This window comes from Diceros bicornis, unplaced genomic scaffold (assembly GCF_020826845.1).
Source record: "Diceros bicornis minor isolate mBicDic1 unplaced genomic scaffold, mDicBic1.mat.cur scaffold_55_ctg1, whole genome shotgun sequence".
Lineage (NCBI taxonomy): Eukaryota > Metazoa > Chordata > Mammalia > Perissodactyla > Rhinocerotidae > Diceros > Diceros bicornis.
The window spans coordinates 969,201-990,540 of NW_026691429.1; the positions used below are offsets into that span (position 1 = coordinate 969,201).

Sequence of the window (21,340 nt, forward strand, 5' to 3'; positions counted from 1 at the left end):
GAGTAAATGAACAGACCAATCACAAGTAAAGAGATCAAAATGCTCATCAAAAACCTCCCAAAAAACAAAAGTCCAGGACCAGATGGCTTCTCTGGAGAATTGTACCAAATATTCAAACAAGATTTAATACCCATGCTTCTCAAACTATTCCAAACAGTTGAAGAAGATGGAACACTTCCTAATTCATTCTATGAGGCCAACATCACCCTGACAGCAAAAGCAGATAAGGATAGCACAAAGAAGGAATATTACAGGCCAATATCACTGATGAACACAGATGCAAAAATCCTCAACTAAATATCAGCAAATCGAACACAGCAATGTATTAAAAGGATCATATACCATGATCAAGTGGAAATTATACCAAGGATGCAGGGATGGTTCAACATCCGCAAATCAATCAATGTGATACACCACATTAACAAAATGAGGAATAAAAGTCACATGATCCTCTCCACAGATGCAGAGAAAGGATTTGACAAGATCCAACATACATTTATGATAATAACTCTCAATAAAATGGGTATAGAAGGAAAGTACCTCAACACAATAAAGGCCATATATCACAAACCCACAGCCAACATCATACTTAATGGTGAAAAACTTAAAGCCATTCCTCTGAGAACAGGAAGAAGACAAAGGTGCCCATTATCGCCACTCCCATTCAACATAGTACTGGAGGTTTTGGCCAGAGCAATTAGGCCGGAAAAAGAAATAAAAGGAATCCAAATTGGAAAGGAAGAAATGAAACTCTTGCTGTTTGCAGATGACATGATTGTAATTACAGAAAACCCTAAAGAATCCATCAGAAAACTATTAGAAATAATCAACAACTACAGCAAAGTTGCAGCATACAAAATCAACTTACCAAATCAGTTGCAATTCTATACTTTAATAATGAACTAACAGATAGAGAACTCAAGAATACAATCCCATTTACAATTGCAACAAAAAGAAAAAAGTGTCTAGGGATAAATTTAACCAAAGAGGTTAAAGACCTATACAATGAAAACTATAAGACATGATTGAAAGAAATCAATGATGACCTGAAGTAATTGGAAGATATTCCATGCACATGGATTGGAAGAATAAACACAGTTAAAATGTCCATATTACCTAAAGTAATCTACAGATTCAATGCAATCCCAATCAGAATCTCAATGACCTTCTTCATAGAAATGGAACACAGAATCCTAAAATATACATGGAATAACAAAAGACCTCGAACAACCAAAGCAATTCTGAGAAGAAAGAACAAAGCTGGAGGCATCACAATCCTAACTTGAAAATATATTACATAGCTACAGTAATCAAAATGGCATAGTACTGGCACAAAAGCAGACTCATAGATCAATGGAACAGAACTGAAAGCCCAGAAAGAAAACCACACATCTGTGGTCAGTTAATCTCTGACAAAGGAGCCAAGATCATACAATGGAGAAAGGAAAGTCTCTTCAATAAATGCTATTGGGAAAACTGGACAGCCACATGCAAAAGAATGAAAGTAGATCATTATCTTCCACCATACACAAAAATTAACTCGAAATGGATAAAAGACTTGAATCTAACACTTGAAACCATAAAACTCCTAGAAGAAAATATACGCAGTACAGTCTTTGACATCGGTCTTAGCAGCACCCTTCCCAATACCATGTCTACTCAGGCAAGGGAAAGAAAATAAAAAATATACAAATGGGACTACATGAGACTAAAAGGCTTCTGCAAGGCAAAAGAAACAATGAACAAAATGAAAAGACAGGGCCAGCCCTATGGCTTAGTGGTTAATTGCGTGCGCTCCGCTACTGGCGGCCCAGGTTCGGATCCTGGACGCGCACAGACGCACCCCTTGTCCGGCCATGCTGAGGCTGCGTCCCACATACAGCAACTAGAAGGATCTGCAATTATGACATACAACCATCAACTAGGACTTTGGGGGAAAAAAAAAGGAGGAGGATTGGCAATAGATGTTAGCTCAGAGCCGGTCTTCCTCAGAAAAAAAAGAGGAGGATTAGCACGGATGTTAGCACAGGGCTGATCTTCCTCACAAAAAAAAAAAAATGAAAAGAAAACCCACCAACTGGGAGAAAATATTTGCAAATCACATATCTGACAAGGGATTGATTTCCAAAATATATAAACAACTCATACAACCCAACAAGAAACAAACAGACAATCCAATCTAAAAATGGGCAGAGGATATGAACAGACATTTTTCCAAAGAAGATATAGAGAAGGCCAACAGACACATGAAAAGATGTATAACATCACTAATTATTAGGGATATTCAAATCAAAACTATAATGAGAGATCACCTTACACCTATCAGAATGGCTATAATTCCCAAGACAAAAAATAACAAACGTTGGAGAGGATAAGGAGAAAAGGGCACCCTCACACACTGCTGGTGGGAATGCAAACTGGTGCAGCCACCAGGGAAAACAGTATGGAGATTTCTCAAAAAATTAAAAATAGAAATACCATACTTTTGAGCTATCCCACTACTGGGTATTCACCAAAAGAAATTGAAATCAACAATTCAAAGAGATTTATGCACCCCTGTGTTCACTGAGGCATTATTCACAATAGCCAAGACATGGAAGCAACCCAAGTGCCCTGCTACAGATGAATGGATAAAGAAGATGTGGTATGTATTATATACAATGGAATACAACTCAGCCAGAAACAAAAGACAAGATCGTCCTGTTTGCAACAACCTGGATGGACATGGAGGGTAAGATGTTAAATGAAATAAGCCAGACAAAGACAAATATGCATTATTTCACTCATATGTAGAAGATAAACATACACAGGGATAAAGAGAACAGATTAGTGGTTACCAGAGGGGATGGTGGCTGGGGGTTGAGTGAAAGAGTTAAAGGGGCACATATGCATGGTGATGGATAAAAGTTAGACTACTGTTGGTGAGCACCATGCAGTCTATACAGAAATTCACAAATAATAATGAACACCTGAAATTACACAATGTTAAAACCCTTTATAATTTCAATAAAATAATTAAAAAAGAAAAAAATAATAATTCATCCGTTTTTATGGTTATATAGTATTCCACTGTGGGGAAATACCACACTTTGTGTATCCGTTCACCAGTAGATGGACATTTGGGTTGTTTTCTGTTTTTGTATACTATAAATAGGTTGTTATCTACATGTGTGTACAAGTCTGTGTATAGACCTACGGGTTTATTTCCCTTGGATAGATTCCTAGGGCAGGAATGGCTGGGTAGACTTATGTAATTATTAAAGACGCATCCAAGCTATTTTTCACCAGCACTCGATGAGAGTTTCAGTGACTTGAAATCTTCAACAACACTTGCTATAGTCAGTCTTTTTACTTTTAGCCATCCTCAAGTGTGGTGGAATCTCATGATGACTGTCACTTTCATTTCCCCAATGACTCATGTTGTGAAGGAGAAGGCGAGCCACGCACAGACTGGGAGAAAACATCTGCAAAACATATCCCTAGAAAAGGACGTGTATTTATAATATATAAAGAGCTCTTATAACCCAATAGTAAGAAGACAAGCAGCACGTCATGGCTTACCAGGAGACAGCAGATCAGGCCTGTGATGAGCACCAGGATTCCCGGGAGGCAGATGAGGATGAGGGCCCAGAAGGGGAGGTCTGGGGAGACAAATGGTGGGGTGAGCCACCTCCTGTCATCGCCCCAGGGCTCCTGCTGACCCCACTGTGCCTCAACTGTCCTTGACAAGGGTTGGCCAACTTTCCTCATCATCCAAGACCCTGTGCGCATGGTTCTCTTCAATGAGGCACAGCATCAAGATACTCGCCCCCTACCGTGGGCTGGGGCTTCCTGCAGGTTTACCAGGCTTCTCAGTCAAGGTGTCATCTCTGTTGGGAGAATATTCTGGAAGTGAATCAAATGGAGAATGCATGTGAGTGTGGTTCACTCTTTTTAACAGAACTTTTTAGACACAGAAAAATAAAGGGAACAGTCTCATAAACATTCATCATCTAGATTTAACCATGTATATTCCATCCAATTAAAACAATATTTTATCAATGTATAAATTATTAACACTTGCCAACCTTGATTCATCCCATGTTTTCAATGAAATATTAAAGTCAAGTAGACATCATCATGTTTCACCCCATTTTAGTTTCCATCTCTAAAACGTGACCACACATTCCTACAAAATCCAAGACCATTATCACAGAACAAAAGTTTAGTAAATTAAACCAAATTCATAACTCTGGGCACAGAGGATTGAATTTGAGCTGGACTTTCTTATGATGGCCGGGGGGAGAATGGGTCATCACAGTTGGCAAGCCTATGGGATCTCTCTAAATTTGTAAATTCCCACTCAAAAGTGTTCTTCCCTGCCTAGAAACACATTCATCCCCTTCTCCTTTATCTATTTGCTTAATATTCATTTTCTAGGATTAACCTACAATGTAATATCCTGCGGGAAGACTTCTCTTATTTCCGCCTGCAAGTATGAGTTTTTTCACATCAATTAATTGATAATTTTCAATTCTCTATTCTTGTTATTGCCAGCTACAACATAAACTCCAGGAGGGTAGGACACACAGCACCCAGTGGGCTTGGGGGGAGGATGCATGTCCCCCTTCTTGTACCTCTAGCCAGACAACCTCTTAGAGGTGTGCTGTCTGATATGGAGCAGCAACAAGTCTCTTTTTGAATTAAAATTAATTTTAGTTAAATAAAATAAAAATTCTGGTACCTCAGTAATATTAAAACTCAGTAACAATAAAGACCAGTCCCAATACCGTCCTTCGAGCACTCAACAGCAATATGTGGCTATGCACTGGACAGCACAGATATAGAACATTCCACCACTGCAGAAAGTTCTAGCACATTGGTGCTCATCTAGAGCGGGACTTGGCAAACTATAGCCTGTGGATCAGTAACCACATGACCCCCAAACCTGTAAGTCTGTTTCACACACAGCTGGAGGCCCTCACTGACCATCTGGCCCAGTGGTTTTCAGTGCAGAGATGAGGAAACAAAAGTCCAGAGAAGGGAGGTGACTACTATGAGGTCACAGAGCTGTCTAGGAGAAAGTGAGGGCCTCCTATATTACACTGGTGTCCTTTTCTCTCTCTCAACGGTGGGTAAAGACTGGGGGACTATGCCACCTCCTGCCAGCCTGAGAAGGTTCAATGCTCTCTCAGCCCCAGGCATCCAGAGTCCCCAGAAAGGCCTCACTTCCTTTCCCAATGACCAGGGAGCCTTACCATCCCCAAGGACACTCTTCCTGTCCAGGGTCAAGTTCTGCAGCTGGGTACCATTCTGGCTCAGCTGCAGGAATTCCTCATAGATGGCAACTCTGTCCAGTCTCTGTGCCAAGGCGACAAGGTACACAGGGAGTCCACTCCAGTGTGGTTACTGTGGGGGACAGACCTGGAAGGACACAAGGGATGAACAAGGGTGTCTGGAATTCTACCCTGAATCTAGATTCCCTGCTTCTGGGTCCTGTTCAAGAGAACTTTCTGCAATAATGTAAACATTTGCCTGCACTACCAAATACACTCATTATTAGCCCCACGTTGTTATTGAGCACTTAAAATGTGGCTAGTGTGTGTGAGTGAGGAACTGAATTTCCCATGTAATTTCATTTCAAGTAATTAATTTATAAATAAATAACCACAGGGAGAACATTTTTGAAACTTTGGAGTAAGGACTTCTGCAAATGCATAAAAACAATGAGAACACTGGTAAAAATGGTCGAAATCAACTTTTCAGAAGTCTAGAAATTAATCAAAGGCTTGTAAGACTCTGAGGAGGGTTTAGTGAAGACACACGGTGGAATCTTGATAAAGGGAGCAAACTTCGTGGCACTATAACTTGCACTATTCCCATCCTGCTCTCACAATATCCTCCATAACTTTGAAAACCGTCAGTCTCAGAACCATGGTGGCTGAGACAACCCGCAGCACAGCAGCCATAATGGGTGTGGAGCTCTGAAAAGACCCCTCCCCACCCAACTGCAACTAGCTGACCTGCCTGGCAGCTCCCCGAAAACGCCCCATGTTCAGGGCTTGTTGTTACTAGACTCAGAGCTTGCCCAGGGAGGAAAGTCTGTCCCCAGGGCACTTGCTAAAAACAATCAGGGCTAATTGTTTTCTATTGTAGTTGCCTGAGGGAGTGACACCAGGAGAGGCAGGCAAGAGGTGAGCCAACAACTTAGAAGAAAAATTGGGGGAATGAGATGTCCACAGGGGGCTTTGAAAATCTCCAGGGTATTTGCGGGCATCTAGAAGGCCACAAGGGCTCAGGGATGTGGCATGCCCAGGACAGACTTGAGAACGTCTGAATCTCTCACCTCTAGTTGGAGCGGTGGCTTAATATCTGAAAACTTGATTATGTAATACACCATATTAATAGAATAACGGCCAATACCACGTAATCTCGACCATATACATAGAAAAGAATTTCACAAAATACAACACCCTTCATGTCTAAAAAAGAAAACACTCAACAAATTAGGAATAGAAAAAAACTTTCTCAACCTATAAATAGCGTCAATGAAAAACCCACAGCTAACACCATATGCAATGCGGAAAGACTGAAAATTTCCCCCTAAGACCAGGGACAAGACCATGATGTCTTCCCTCATCTGATATGTTAATCACAGGTACTAGAGTTTCTAATGAGGGCAATTAGGCAAGAAAAAGGAATAAAAGAAACCCAGATTGGAAGGGAAATGGTAAAACTATTTGTTTTGCAGAGGTGAAGATATTGTATATAGAAAAACCTAAAAAATACAGCCCCCCCCCAACACACAATATGTGAATCGTATCCCAAGAGGTGTATAAAAAATTTAAATTGCCCCATGTGGTTAGTGGCTCCACTATTGGAGAGCACAGTTAGACTGCTGATATTTGTTGAAAGTCTCCAAAAGAGGAGGAGGAGGAGGATGCTGGAGGTTGGTGGCCCCAAATGTTAATGCTTTTCTCAACCCCCGAAAACCTATGGAAGGAGATGGTAGGATTAGCTGACAGGGATGTGGGGGAGAATGGGCACCATGTCAGTGACTTCCAGATCAAGGATGTGTCACGGGAGCTCAGAGCCATCAGCCACCAGCTCAGCCAATGCTTCCAATATCCTCAACCTACATCAAGTCGGTGACCAGGCAGGAGTGGAATATGTCTCACAGCTGGCTGCCTCTGTAGAGCTTGGTGACCTAGAACAAACGCGAGGGAGAATGGGAGAGATGGAGGTCTCCTGGAGACGCAGGGGGCCACTGGAGCCGGTGAAAGATCACAGACCTTGGGGCAAGGGAGACCTGACTTCAAATCCTGGCTCTGCCCCTAACTCATTGTGTGACCTTAGGCACAATACTCCCTTTTCTGAGTTTCAGTTTACCCATGTGAGAAATGGGGAAGGCAGCTAGGACATCACCTCTGGAAACTGAGAGAACCCAGACACGCAGGGAAAGTGAAGGACTGAAACAACCATGTAACAGATGTAAGTCAGATGGAGGAATGAGGGTGCCTTCAGGGCAAGGAGAGATGGGACAGGGGAGAACCCACCTGGTCCTGGGTGTCCCTCAGCAGGGCGGTGTACTCCGAGGATGTGGGCTCCGGGTTGCTGAGGTTCCAGCTGATGCTGGGGAAATGCAGCTGGTGTTCTCTCTGCATGCATAAACTCCAGGGTGCAGAGCCTGGAGCCACCGAGAGGAAGAGCAGACACGTGGAGACTGTCAGCTCCCACCAGAGAGGCATGGTGGCCCACGGGGTCACGGCGGTGGGTGCAGACAGCGTCCACACCGGTGGCTTCCCCATCCTTCTCAGGCCTGGGGAGAGAGGTACGTGGGGAATCTAGAGAGAGGTCCTGAAACCTCTGGAGTGGGGGCCAGAACAGGAAGGAGGAAATGGGAGGTCAGTGGGGAGACTGAGAGAGGGGTGGTCACAAAAGTGGTCATTAGGGGCAAATGCTCAGGGGAGGGTCTTACCTGAGGGAGACCGGTCTGAAACGTGTAGAAGGGGCCCCGGCTGCTCTCCTTGAACAAGGATCCAGCTGGGGAGGAAGGAGGAGGAGGATGAGCAGGAGGGACAGGGATTGGGGGAGGGGCTGGGTGGGATTTAACCCACCAGGAGCTGCTGGAACCAGGGTCTCACCAGGCTCTGCAGGACCCTCTCAGTGGAGTGGAACGTGGCTGAGCCATTGCTCCTGTCTGATGAATACTGGAGGGTGGAGATGGGGAAGGTGACTGTGAGGGTCTTCAGGTTGTGTCCCAAAGCTGCAAGACGAGAGGGAGAGCGATGGCCATCACTGAGAGCTGGCCTGAGACCAGACCAGAGTCCTGCACTTATTATCATCTGGCGTCTTCTCTCCCAGGGGCACCACCACCCACCCGTGTGGTCACCCAAGTCAGAACCAGCACATCTGCTCAGCTCCTCCTCCCTCCCAGTAACACCCATTCACCTTGAACACTGGTCCTCACATACACTCCCTCTCCATCCCTGTCCCAGCTCAGGGGACTTAACTTCCTTCACCCGGATCAACACCCCAGCAGGCTCACTGGATGCTCTGTCTAAAGGATGTTCTACATGGACCACTAGAAGAATCTTTCTGAAATGAATACCTCACTAGGGCCACCACTGCTCTAGTACCACCCATGGCTCCCTATGGCCTTCAGTGTTTAGTTCAACCTTCTTGACCTGGCACTCAAGGCTCTACTCAATCTGGCTCCTGCTGACCTTTCAGTCTCATTTTATCCATCTACTGCGGGTTAAACTTTATGCTTCACGCAACCCAAATTCATTTCAATTCTCCGCATATGGCGTATTGTTTCTGGTGCAAGCCTTTGCTCATGGAATCCTCTCTGCCAGAAAAACTCTTCATCCTCTACCTGCCTGGGTCCCTCCTGCTCATTCTTGAAGACTCTATTCAGATGAAACTTTCTCTAGCAAGCTCTTCCTCTGCAAACTATGCCAGGTGCCTCTTCCCGAAACCTCCCACATTGTACTATAATGGTGTGTTAATTTCACAAGGCTAGGGGCTCTCTGAGGGCTGGCCTCAGACTGAATCATTGGTATAATCTTTGTGATCAGCACCATTTCCTCAAAACCAGAATCTCACACTGTGGCTGCCCAGCTCCTGGATCACAACTGGCTGGTGGAGGTGTGGGGCTGGAGAGCTTCTCTTGGGAAGGAAAAGGGGCCCCCAGACACCTGTGGTGGCTTCTGGTGGCACAGGTGATGATCAAGTATGCAGGGACGTGGTGGCTGGCTCGGGAGCTGTGGCGAGGGCTGTCTCAGGGAGGGACAGAGTGGGAGGAGCCCCCAGGCTCACCCGGGCTCCAGCAGTGGCTGTGCCAGGACCACCATTCACAGGTGAAGCATAAATGAGAGTGAGGGGAGGGGTGACTGTGTGAGTAGAGGGATGAGCAAGCCTGTGGATGAGAGGAGCCCAAGAGAGAGAGATAGGTGAACAAGAGAGACTGAACTCGGAGGAGAGACACACGGACGGGCAGAACAATGGACAGACATACGGGATACCTGGAAAAGGAGGACCAAGCGCGAGGCTTTAGGAGAATTAAAGTGAAAACCACTTTAATTGGTTTAAATGTGGTGGAGAACACGTCTGTCACTAAGGCTTTCTCACCCTGGGCTGGAACTCTCCACCAGAACACGGGAGAGAGAGAAGGGATGAGTTAGGGCCCTTCCAGGTCCTTCTCTCACCAAGGACAGTGGGTGCAGGAGAACCACTGCTCCCCAACCCCAAATGGGGATGGAACCCAGGAGATGAGGGCCAGGAATACTCACTGGTAGTAGTCAGGGCCACAGCTCCATAGGTGTCAGCTGTGGAGAGAAGGTGAGAGGAGCTGAGCAAGAGCTGGGGTGAACATAAAGGATTAAGGGAGAGGGAGGATGTAGGGAGCTTTGTGGGAAAAGCTTAGGGAAAAGCAGAGGGGAAGAGGGGAGGGGTGTTCAGGGGGGATGAAACGAGATGGAAGGTGGCTGGCCCCAGTCATCACCCCAGAAGACTGCACCCCGACCAGAAGGAGACAGAGATGGATCACAGCTCACTTTAGAGCAATGGAGGCAACACAGAACTATGATAGGGACAGAAAGCACGGCTGTAGCCAAGCCCCTCAACACTGACATAGAGGCTGTCCCCATCCAGGATGAAGGAGCCCAGGTGGGGGACGCCCTGGCTCTCATGGCTCAGCTCCCAGTAGAGTCGCTCTCTGTTCAGCCCGGGACCTGCGGGGGTCAGAGTGGAAGGTACAGACAATGTCCACCCCACTGGCTGCCCAACCTTCTCAAGCCTAAGGGAGGTAGAACATGGGGACGTGGAATACTGAGCAGGGGTCCTTCTGAGGGTGGAAAGCGAGAGAGTGGAGGGGGAGGAGGCTGAGGGAGAGGCTGAAGGGGCTGCCCTGATGCCTGGAGGGGCTCTCCTCGGTGTCTCCCGTCTGAGACAACCCCCTCACAAGTAAGGCCTGACTTCCTTTAAGATGTGGAGGGAGGCCTGTGAGTGGCTAAGTGGGGTGAACACACAGACCTGGGTGAGGGGGCGCCTGCAGGTCTGCACGGACAGCAGCGAGGAGCACAGTCAGTGCCCTGTGCCATCTGACAGATCCAAGCAAGAAAGTACCGTTACCTTCTCGCAGTTCTACACTCCAAGGTCTTCTCTTTCTACTTCTTTCCTACTCCACAGCCATCACCCAGGCCTAGGGAACAATCACCTTATTCGTAACCTTCTTCCCAACACCTCCTATCTGCCTCTTAAGTCTTCATTCTTAAGCCTCAAGTCCATTTTAACCCACGTGCTTAGACCAAATGCCAATCACATCACCCATCTGCTCGCACCTCTCCAGTGTCTTCCCACTGGTCTTAGAACAGAGTCCAAAGTCACGCCTGACCTGGTCCAGCCTGTTCCCCTCGCTGGTCTGGCTCACACCCCTCCCCCTGTGTTGACTCGGCTCAGCCATCCCTCTTTCAGGTCATGGACACACCAGGCTCTCTGCTTCAGGGGTGTCCTCCTGCGGGTCCCTCTGCCTGAAACGCTCTCTTGAACACACTCCCACACCCTCACTCCAGTCTAACCCTCCAACCACCTAAATCCAGTCCCAACTCCAGCTCTCAAGCTAAATATCAGTCCTTCTCAAGAGCGCTTCCCTGCCCCCTCAGGTTTAGTCCCCTTGTGCCAAACTCCCAAATCACTCTCATCATGAACTGTCTACAATCCAAATTCCCTAACAGAATATAAATCCCATGGAGGTGGGACAAGGTCTGTTTGGTTCTCCAGGTCCCCACGCATCTGGCCCAGGGCCTGGCTCATCAGATGAGGAACCATCCTGGTCTGAACGCTAAATGTCCTGTGTCCTGGAAAACCCCTCTGTTCTGAATAAATGAGGATGGTGGGTCACCATAAATTGTGCACTCAAAGAATATCTACTGCATGACAAGCACACATTCCCTCAAGAACGTCCCAGGAATGCTAGAATGAAAAAGGCACACAGACATACACACACAATTAGGAGAGGCCAACAATTATATATAAAATTACTTAACAAGATTGTCTTCAACGTGAATCACCAGACTGTTATTTCAGAAAGGATTCAAGAAGCAAAGTTAATTCCCTTTAGAATGTGAGGTGGAGAGGACAATCTTTTTGGAGACTAGTGCCCTACCCTTCTATCTAAAAGGTGTTGCTTAATATTCCTCCAAATGATTTGAAATCTCATAAACAACAACAATATGCTGAAAATAAATCCAGCTGCTGGTCAATTTAACTTTACATTTCTGTTACTAACATAAAGAAGTTCAAATCATATTTTTCTCCAGGTGTCTGTAAGATTTTGAATCTTTGTGGAGCATTTACAGGTCTTTAGAAGTCAAATTGAATAGGCCTGAGGAATGTTGCTGAGCATCCCTGCTAATATTTAATGAGATGTCTTGTAATACTACATATACACGTAAAACATTTATATATTTATATTTATATATGAAATCCTGACTTTTGAGAATTCGGAATGCAGGTAAGTCTATATTTCTTTACTGTTACACATATTTACACTTATTTACATATATTTGTTTAATGTGTTCTTCTTTGCAAATAACTGTATTTTCTGAATTATTTACACACACAGAGCCTCACAAACCTTACCATCTTTCCCTTGAATATAATCCATCAAACATAAATAATTTTCCTCATGATACCCTCACTCTCAGTGAGTCCTTGTGCTGACAACCTGAGCCCAGGAAAGCCCACTGGCAGGTCTTCTGCACAGCGGAGGCTGCTGGAACCTGTTGGTACGAGGTCCACAGGGTACTCACCTGGTCACACAGAAATCCACGGATCAGCGAGGACAGGTGGACCCTGAGCCTGGTTTCAACTCAAACTTGAGCCCCACAGACACTTTTCTTTTCTAACGGAAAAAAAAAACAAAGACTGCTTTTGAGGCCTTTTACAGGGAGTAATACAGGTGATGGAAGGAAAGCCCACCACACTTACTTTTCTTTTTCGTATTTACTGATTTAACTGTAACTGTTGGCTGAGACTGGATTTTCCCGATTCCTATCCAGTCACCTGCTCCCCAAGATGGGAGAAGCAGCTCCGTGCTGTGTGCACTTGAGTCGCTCAACTCACTTGGCTGGACAGAGACTTTTTGGTGACTCCGGACCCTTTAAACAAGCTTGTCATTTATGGCCCCTGTAAGTGGCTCGCTGACTGGTAAACAATTCCCACACTTCATTCAGGGCTCAGGAGATTTTCAGGCCCTGGAGCAGGTTTCCCAACCTCCGCACCATTGACATCTGGGGCCGGATGATTCTCTGTCGGGCCGTCCTGGGCCCTGGAGGACGCTGAGCAGCATCCCTGCCTCCCCCTCTAGATGCCAGGAGCGCCCCATTAGTAACAACCCAAACACCGCCTCCAGACGCGGATAAGCCCCCTGGGGACAAAATCACACGGAGGACGGTGACGGGGACTCTGAGGAGGGGCCGGCGGCACCCGGAGCCGGGAGGAACAGCAGCCTCCGGCGCCCTGAGCGAACAGCCCGGGGAAACGGGGCTCCGGGGGGACGGAGGGACGCCGGGCCCTGACGGGGCTGCCCGCGGCCCAGGCCCCTCCCTGGACCGCGACCGGAGACGGGACCGCCCGCCGCTTACCGCGCCTCGCCCCTTCGGCCGAAGGTCCACGGGAATGCGGTCCGCGCCGAGAAGACTGGACACACCGCGCAGACCTCCCGCTCCATCCACGGCGCCGCCCGCGCTTCCGCTTCCGGTCTCGGGCGGGCGTTCTGGGAGGACGGACGTTTGGGGGCTCCGGGTTGAGGCGGCGGGCGGGGCGGGGCCGCGCACCCCAGCCTCGGGGGAGGTCTCCCGTGTCTAGAGTGAGTGCGAAGCTGGGCCGCGGGCTGGGTCAGCACCAGGGACAGGGACGGAATCTAGGGGCGGGAACCAGTTCTAGGGGCGGGCTGTGGGCGGGCACAAGGGTGTGAGTGACACCAGGCCCGGGGGTCGGGGGGACAAGGGTGCGGGCGGGGCAATGAGCCGGGACCAGGCTGCGGGCGGAACCAGGCCAGGAGGTTGTCCGCGGAGACCAGTTCCAGGGGCGGGAAGAGGCGGGGGTGGGGCTGGAATAAGTCAGGCCGACTTCACAGTGGGAGGAAATCAGCTCCAGGGGCGGGGCTGGAGGTGATGCTTTCCGTGCACCCCTAGACTGTACAGGTAGCTGGATGTTGAATAGCTTTTCTTCATTCCTTTCCCTAAACCTGGAGTCATTCTATCATGGCCTTTTTTTTAATTCTTTCACTATTTTTTTGTAAAAAGTGATATCTATGACATCATTCATCAAGTAAATAACAAATGGAATGAAACCTATTTCCTTCTCCATCTTTATAATGCAACAATTGTGCTTTTATTTTTTCTGGCACAAAGAATCATCGTAGTAAATTACTCTGGTCTTTTTTATGGGATATAATAAATATTTTTTAAAAGACACTTTTAGATTTTTTTCTTTTTAATTTATAGCCAGATGCATTCTAACAACAAACATAATTTGTAAACATGCTCTCTCCTCCAGCCCATTATTATTTCTGTAATATGTTATTTCATGAATTATCTTACTGGACAGAACATTTAGCAATGTAGAGACAACTTTGGTAATAAGTATATATGAATTGTTTGCTGTTTTGTTTGGTAAGACTGGAATATTGTACTTTAAATATGATGGGATTTTTTTTCATTATTTACCTATTCCATCATCATCCATGATCAGTCTTTTATCATCTCATTCCAGTCATATTAGTCATATTCTGAATGTCTGAATATGCCACATGAAAACATTTAAAAAAAACTTTATTGAGGTATGACTGACATACAAAAAGCTGTACATATTTAATGTATACAACTTAATGTGTTCGGAGATAATATACACCCGTGAAACCATCACTACTCAAGTCCTTAACCTATTCATCACCCCCAAATGTTTCCTCCTGTCCTCTTTAATTTTTTTATTTAACTTCCTTTTTTAAAATACTTTTTTTCTTTTGAGGTAGGAATACTTAACATAAATCTACCCTCCTAGTAAATTTTTAAGTCTACAGTACAGTATTGTGAACTATCGGCCCATGTTGGATGGTAGGTCTCCAGAACTTATTAATCTTGCATAACTTTTGTTGCTCAAACATCTATTGCCAAGAGGCCCTCTTCATCTTTAACTGAAAAATCCCCCCATATTTTTAAAAGCTCAACTCAAACATAAGCTTTCCATGAAGAATTATCTGATTTATCCAAGTAACACTATCTACTCTTGTTGACTCTGCTAACCTCTAACTACCTTTATTTTGGCACTTTTCAAATTGCCCTGCTATTCTTTTTCACATGTACCTCACTATGATTTCTTGGAAAGCAGAGCCTTTATCTTATCAAGTTTGCATGCTCAATTCATTGTTTATGTCTTCTACTAGAGTAATAATAATATAATATGTCCATTCATTTATTGAATCTTTAGTTCTGGTTTTTGCACACCTACTATGTGTAAGGCATAGTGCTCGCCACCTTGGGTGTAAAGATATGAATAGGAGGCATGTGCTAAAGACACCCACACTTACTTCCATCATAATTCCATGTGTGTTATTCTGTGATCAAGATGAGTATACGGTGCTACGGAATCTCTAAGTGTTTGCCTAACACATCATGTGGTTTAAGGGTTGTATTCCCTTGAGAAGAGCTGCTTCAGCAGAACCTAACAATGTGAGTATAAGGAAGCCAGATCAAGGTAACTCCCAACATGGAAACGATGTATTGATTTCCTAAATGAATGTATTGAATGAGTGAATGAAATAATAGAAAATAATGAAGAAATGTGATGCTATTGGTTACTCTCAGATCCTTTACATTTTATTTGGAGACAAAGAAGAGGTGAGAGAAAGTGATTGTGTAATTTTGCCAGTTCATACCTGTCTGATTACATATTTCTCTCTCTGGGCACAATACACAGACAAAGCAGCAGGTAGCTCTCTCTTCCTGAGGGATGTTCCTGAATCCTGGCTGACAGAACGTCCTACACCCAGAGTGGGGAGTTTGAAAGAAGAGAATTATTGATGATACTGAACAATACTATATAATTGGATAATATCTTTTTATTTAATAATATTGAATAATTGATAATATTGTTTAAATTATCTCAAAACTTATCTTAGAGATCACCTATAAGATTTGACATGATTGATGCACCCAGGGAAAGCAAAATAAAATCAAGGTCAATCTGCAGAAAAGAGTTCCCAACACGAAAATACGTACTGATTTAAAAAATTTTCCATCTCAATGACTAGGACACTTGTTTGTTTTATGGAATGGGGCATCTGGCAATAACAAATGTGATTCTGAATATGGTATTCCAGGATTACTTTTTTGAACTATAAGCAGATTTTACCTTAATAAAAAATAATATTTTAATTCATACAATGCATTTATATGAGAATTGTTTGATTAGTACAAATTGTAATTATTGAATTTATTTAGTAATGTATTTAATGTCAGGTAGATTATACACCAAAGACACAGGGACAGGCTTGAATGATATAATATAGCATCTTGAGGGATGGCTTACAAGACTGAGTTCTAAAGGGAAATCTGAAGAAGAGGAAGAATGCAGTTCCTTGGGAGCCAAAAGAATCTTTTTTTCTGATGGTGAATTTTTCTACAAGAATGTATAAAGTTGGGATGAAGAGATGGAAATATAAGGAAAATTAATAAAATATTGAAATATTAAAAAAAACCCTCAATGTCAATTCTTTTGATTTTCGTTAAAGAGAATAAAATTTGTTTTCTGGAAGAAAAGCGTATGGCAAAAGACAATTTGAATTGTATCTTTAAATCATCAAAAGTCTAGGTCGTCAGCATCTGTTATATCTTCAGGGCACAATGCATGCAGAGCAATAAATTTGCAAGCACATGAGATTGACACTTTTTCAGCTTAAATGGGAATTCAATCAATTTTTTATCAGCTCATCCTATTAAATTGGTAGCCTCACTGTCCTGCTGTAATGTATAAAGCATTTCAAAATTCCGGAATATCTCTTTAATTACAAGTGTCCTTTCAATATCTCTTGGACAGTAAGAAAAATTATATCAACAAATGAGAATTTTGTTATGAGTTAAATGATTTCACCATTATTTTCATATATGCTCTCTATCTTGTGATGTAGATGATTAATCCAAGATTGACTTGTCTGCAACCTTTTTGAATCGCATGGCCCAGTCTATCAGCTCCTCATGTATGATGAAACCTTGACCACGTGGTTCCTGGGGAACAAACTCCCTTACTTTCACCTGAAGTCCAAGACCTTTAGGAAAATCATATAGTTCAGAATTACATGCTGTGACACAGAGTTTCTTTTCTCATCCAGTGACACGTGAGCTCCAGTGCTTTTTTTAAATTGGGTGTTTCTTAGGAATGGGTGGAGCTAAAAGGGAGACATAATTGGGAAATGAAATGAGCATGGAAATTGAAGGCAGAAAACCCAGATTCGAACTGGTGGGGATACTGAGTTGCCCAGCAATTAGATTTTTTCCCCTCTATATTAGTCATCCTCTGAATAAGTTCAATTTGGGGAGTGTTTACTATTCTGCACGCTTAAGGAAGCAGGCATTCTTGTCTGCCCTCAGAGAGCACATGGTGAGGTTTAAACCATTCCTGAAGATTCCACGTCCAGGGAGTGCTGTGGGGCTAAACCTGAGCTGCACCTTGAGCAATGAGGTTTGCTTTAGGGGTGCTAGGGAGTTTCCTCGAGCTCAAGAAGAGACAAAGAAAGACAGCCTGCTTCTTCCTACCTTTGAACAAAATATTTTATTAAATGAGAGAGAAGAGATGAAAGCTCCTAGTACAGAATCTTCACGCATTAATTGATATAATTTCTATATAAATGTACAACTGATATTTGTATAATACATAACTATATATATGGTTGTATATATACATGAACAAATATATATTCACAACAAATGTGTGTATTTAGATCTGACATGACATTCACTTCCTCATACCTGAAAGCAAGAGTTTCATGACACATTATTCATAGGTTTTGGATTTATATAAGTCTAGGTTCATGTACAAATTCATCTAAGTAGAATTGATAAGGACTTGGGGAATTAAAATATATTTCATAGTATTGGGGTTCTGATCTGTAAAAAGGGGATCAAACTCCTTGCTTCCAAAAGTCATTTTAAATTTCAATGGGGAAATATTTATTTAGCTATCAGTAGCCTTTCTAGAAAAATGCAGGAAGTTCAAATAAATTGTCCTTTCCCCAGAAGCATTTAAGATATCAAGGGATAGGGCCAGAACTAGATTTTGGAAATCCCTGAATTTTTTAATTCCCTGGGATGAATTGTCATTGTTTTCTCTTGAACACTTACCTCTCACAGTGAAAGTTTTTAATCAATTATTTCTAGTTAAAAGAGTTGACACTGTTGCTAATTAGACCCTACAATCATTAGAGGTTTACTTGCAACCTGTAAGAAAGAACAGTAATTCATTATGCACAAGTCACTGCTGATCTGTGACAATGTGACAATCACAATTCGATACCCAAATAAAATAACTCTCGGATCCTAAAAGAACAATAATCAGAATCCTATTTAAGGGAGAATTTTACCTGCTAAGGGAGAAACATGAGCTGGCCTGCATCCATTATGGACCCCTGTTCTGCTTTTATAAAAAGTATTTCATGGAGGGCTCAGGCCACCACATCCACAGCATCATAGATGTAGTAGCTGGATCCAGACAGAGTCGTGTCTAATGTTTCCTTTGGCAGAGACTCCAGGGAGGCATTGAATGGACACTCCAAAAATTTCCACATTCAGTTCCTGCAAATGAGCAGTTGAAATGTTCAAGGCATCATTTGGTAAAGAAAAAGTCTTCTTGGTATTTAGAGGGGCTAACTGTCCATAGAGAGTGTTTAAATCCAGATATGTCAAAGTTCTGGTGTGCAAAGGAAAGACTCCCATGGTAGGTATCGAAAAAGTGGTGACATGGAATAAAAGAAGCATCCCACTGTGGTGTAGTGATCCACACCTTCTTAGTGGTTAAATAATGGTTTCCTGCAATGCTCACATTTATTAATCTACTTGTGTCACCATAAATGATAAACACGTTGGCTGATGAGTCTGTGCTTCTGGCTATGCATGTCCAATCTTTTGAAGTGTACGTCCTCTTGCTCACAGGTATCTTAGTCACAGGCAGGCACCGTTCATAGTCATCTCTCTTCTAAGTTCCCAGAGGAACTGCTCACCTTTTTTATCAACTGATACTAAGATTCCTACCCAGGTCCAGCCAAAATGTGTCAACAATGAGACCATTCTGAAGACTAGAGATGTGTCCTTGTGAGCTATCTGATAGAGAGAGGAAAACTAGTCCTTACCTTTCAGTACAGGATCAAAATCTCCATAGGTTGTCTGAATCAAAAGAGAAAAAGTGTTCCATATTGAGTTCTCTGGAAGAAAAATAAACAGAATTTCAACAAAATTCATATGATCAGTTAGCTAAACTTACATTCTTGGTGCTAACACTGTGAGTATGAAGCAATATTATCTGATGGTAGAAGTGATTGAGGGGAAGCTTGGCGTTGAAGCCAGACTGCCTGGGTTCAAATCCTGACTCTAATGTGACTAGCTTAACGCACTTGAGAAGGTTAAATAACCTCTATCCATCTTAGTTTCTATATCTCTAAAAAGTCCCATAATAACGTTACCTATTCATTGTCTTATATTAGGATTAAATTTGTGACTATTTGTAAAGCATTTGAAGAGTGTAAAGTGGTTTTAAGTACATGTTTACATATAAAATTTTATTAACTATTTGATAAATAACTAGGGTATGATTATTTCAGAATATCTAGCTTCCACTCCTTTGAGAGAATTTGGGCAACCACACTTCCAGAAGCTCCTGTGGTCTGCTTTAGACAGTGATGCTAGCCTCAGGCTACTTCATCCCTCTCTCAGATTCACACACCAAAATAATGAATCCACTATTTCAAGAACTATCTGTGGTAGGTTTTTTCCTTAGGGAGGCATGCAAAACCACTTTCTTCTTTTCCACATGAGTGGCCACAGAATTTCACCAAGGAGGAAAACTTCAGTCCCTCCAGATCCATCCCTCCACCACGCTCATATCTGTGGTATTTTGTAGAGCTCCAACAGTGTCCCAATGTGGGCAGAGAATGCTGGTGTCGTTCCTGCAGTGACAGCCACATTCTTGTTCTGTGCCTGGCAGGTGTAATTAGGGATCATCTGACCCCTTCCCGATAACCACCTCAGGGTGCTCACCAAGGTGCTGACATCACTGTGGAAGGAATTGTAGACATGGAAACCCAGAGACAGGGTGGGGAGCAGCTGGGGGCTCCTGTTGATCTCCTCGTTGGCAAAAACAAAGACCAGGACATAATGATAGTTTTTGAAGTTCAACCTGTACCAAGCCATAGTATTAAAAATAAAGATCAAGTCATGCACTTCAGGCATAACTCATGTGGGGAAAAAAAAGAGTAAAGGGTGGCATTTTGACTTAAGCAACTTGTTCATTCCAGAGCAATGGCTGTCTCTTCATGACTTTGGAACCTGGAGCACACGCACAAGATGTTCCCAAAGCCTTGGAAGATCAAGCCCTACAACTCTGGACTCAAAAGAGATAGATCAATATCCTAAAATGAATTAGTGGAAAGAAGAGGCGCAAAGGATGCTTAAGGGGAAAGAACCCATTTGCATGTTTGTTTACAAGTCAAACACTATTTCATACAGTGGCACCAACATGAGGTTGGTCATGGGCATGTGCAGGTATAGTGAGATGAAGCAAAAGTTTATAATCCATTAAAGAAACTAGGTAGGACAGGGAAGTGCATAAGAAAAACTTGAAGGAAGGGCAAGTCGAGTACAGAATGGTATCATCAAAACTTCTGCAATATACCTTTCTAAAACTGCCTGCCTCACAGACTTAGGAAACACATACTACCAGAAGCAGGGAAATTGTACCATAATAAATAAGGAGATAGTCTTAGGGAGAAAATAAAGAGGAAGAAGCAATTTATGACTCTATGTTTTTCTAAAAGAGTAAAAACAATTCAGAGTCCGAGGAGCAGTGTAAACTTGCAGCTTTTCATCTATTTCTTTACAGATTAGAAAACCATCATAAGCAGTGGGCTTTACAGCTTATCTTTGGGTTGATTCCTCTCTTACACATCTAAGTTCAGTCTAACGTTAATTTTCAAACAATTTAATTGACAAGGTACAACATGCAATTCCAGAAGATTGCACAGCAGAACATAGGCTTTTGGTGCTCTAACATTAAAATATTATTTTCATTGGTGAATACAGCTTTAAAAACCAAAATGTTGGGATGCTGTAATTCTGAGTCACACAGAAACACTCAGATTGGATTACAAATAAGACTTGTATTCATTTCCTATTGCTACTCTGAGAAACTACCACAGATTTAGAGGCCTAAAATAACACAAAATTTATTATCTTATACTTTGGGAGGAGAGAAATCTAAAATGAGTCTCACTGGCTAAAATACAGGTGTCAGCAGGAATGCATTCCTTCTGGAGGCTCTAGAGAAGAGTCCATTTCCTTGCATTTTCTAGCTTCTAGAGGCTGCTCACATTCCTAGGTAACATCCTCATATCACTTCAATCTCTGTTTCCATTGTCATAACTCCTTCTCTGACTCTGACTCTTGACTTATTCTTTCACTTGTAAGGACCCTTGTGATTATATTGGACACATCCAGATAATTCAGGATTATCTCCTCATCTCAAGATCCTTGACTTCTTCACACTTGCAAAGTCTCCTTTCTATGTGAGGTAACATATTCACAGATTCGAA

At 43.4% G+C, this 21,340-nt stretch overlaps 1 long non-coding RNA gene across 10 annotated transcripts; it reads right to left on the reverse strand.

Moving 5' to 3' along the window:
• Positions 1-7,624: 7,624 nt before the first annotated feature.
• On the reverse strand, positions 7,625-19,412 carry LOC131403192 (uncharacterized). Of its 10 annotated transcripts, none has more exons than XR_009219273.1 (8): positions 18,887-19,412; positions 18,122-18,332; positions 16,791-17,978; positions 15,422-15,525; positions 12,294-12,385; positions 9,774-9,809; positions 8,097-8,245; positions 7,625-7,666 (listed from the first exon to the last, which is right to left on the reverse strand). It is a non-coding gene; the product is annotated as an uncharacterized LOC131403192 (long non-coding RNA). The 10 variants fall into 10 exon arrangements; XR_009219272.1 differs by lacking the exon at positions 7,625-7,666 and adding an exon at positions 7,770-7,798; XR_009219276.1 differs by lacking the exons at positions 7,625-7,666; positions 9,774-9,809 and adding an exon at positions 7,770-7,798.
• Between the last annotated feature and the right edge of the window lie 1,928 nt (positions 19,413-21,340).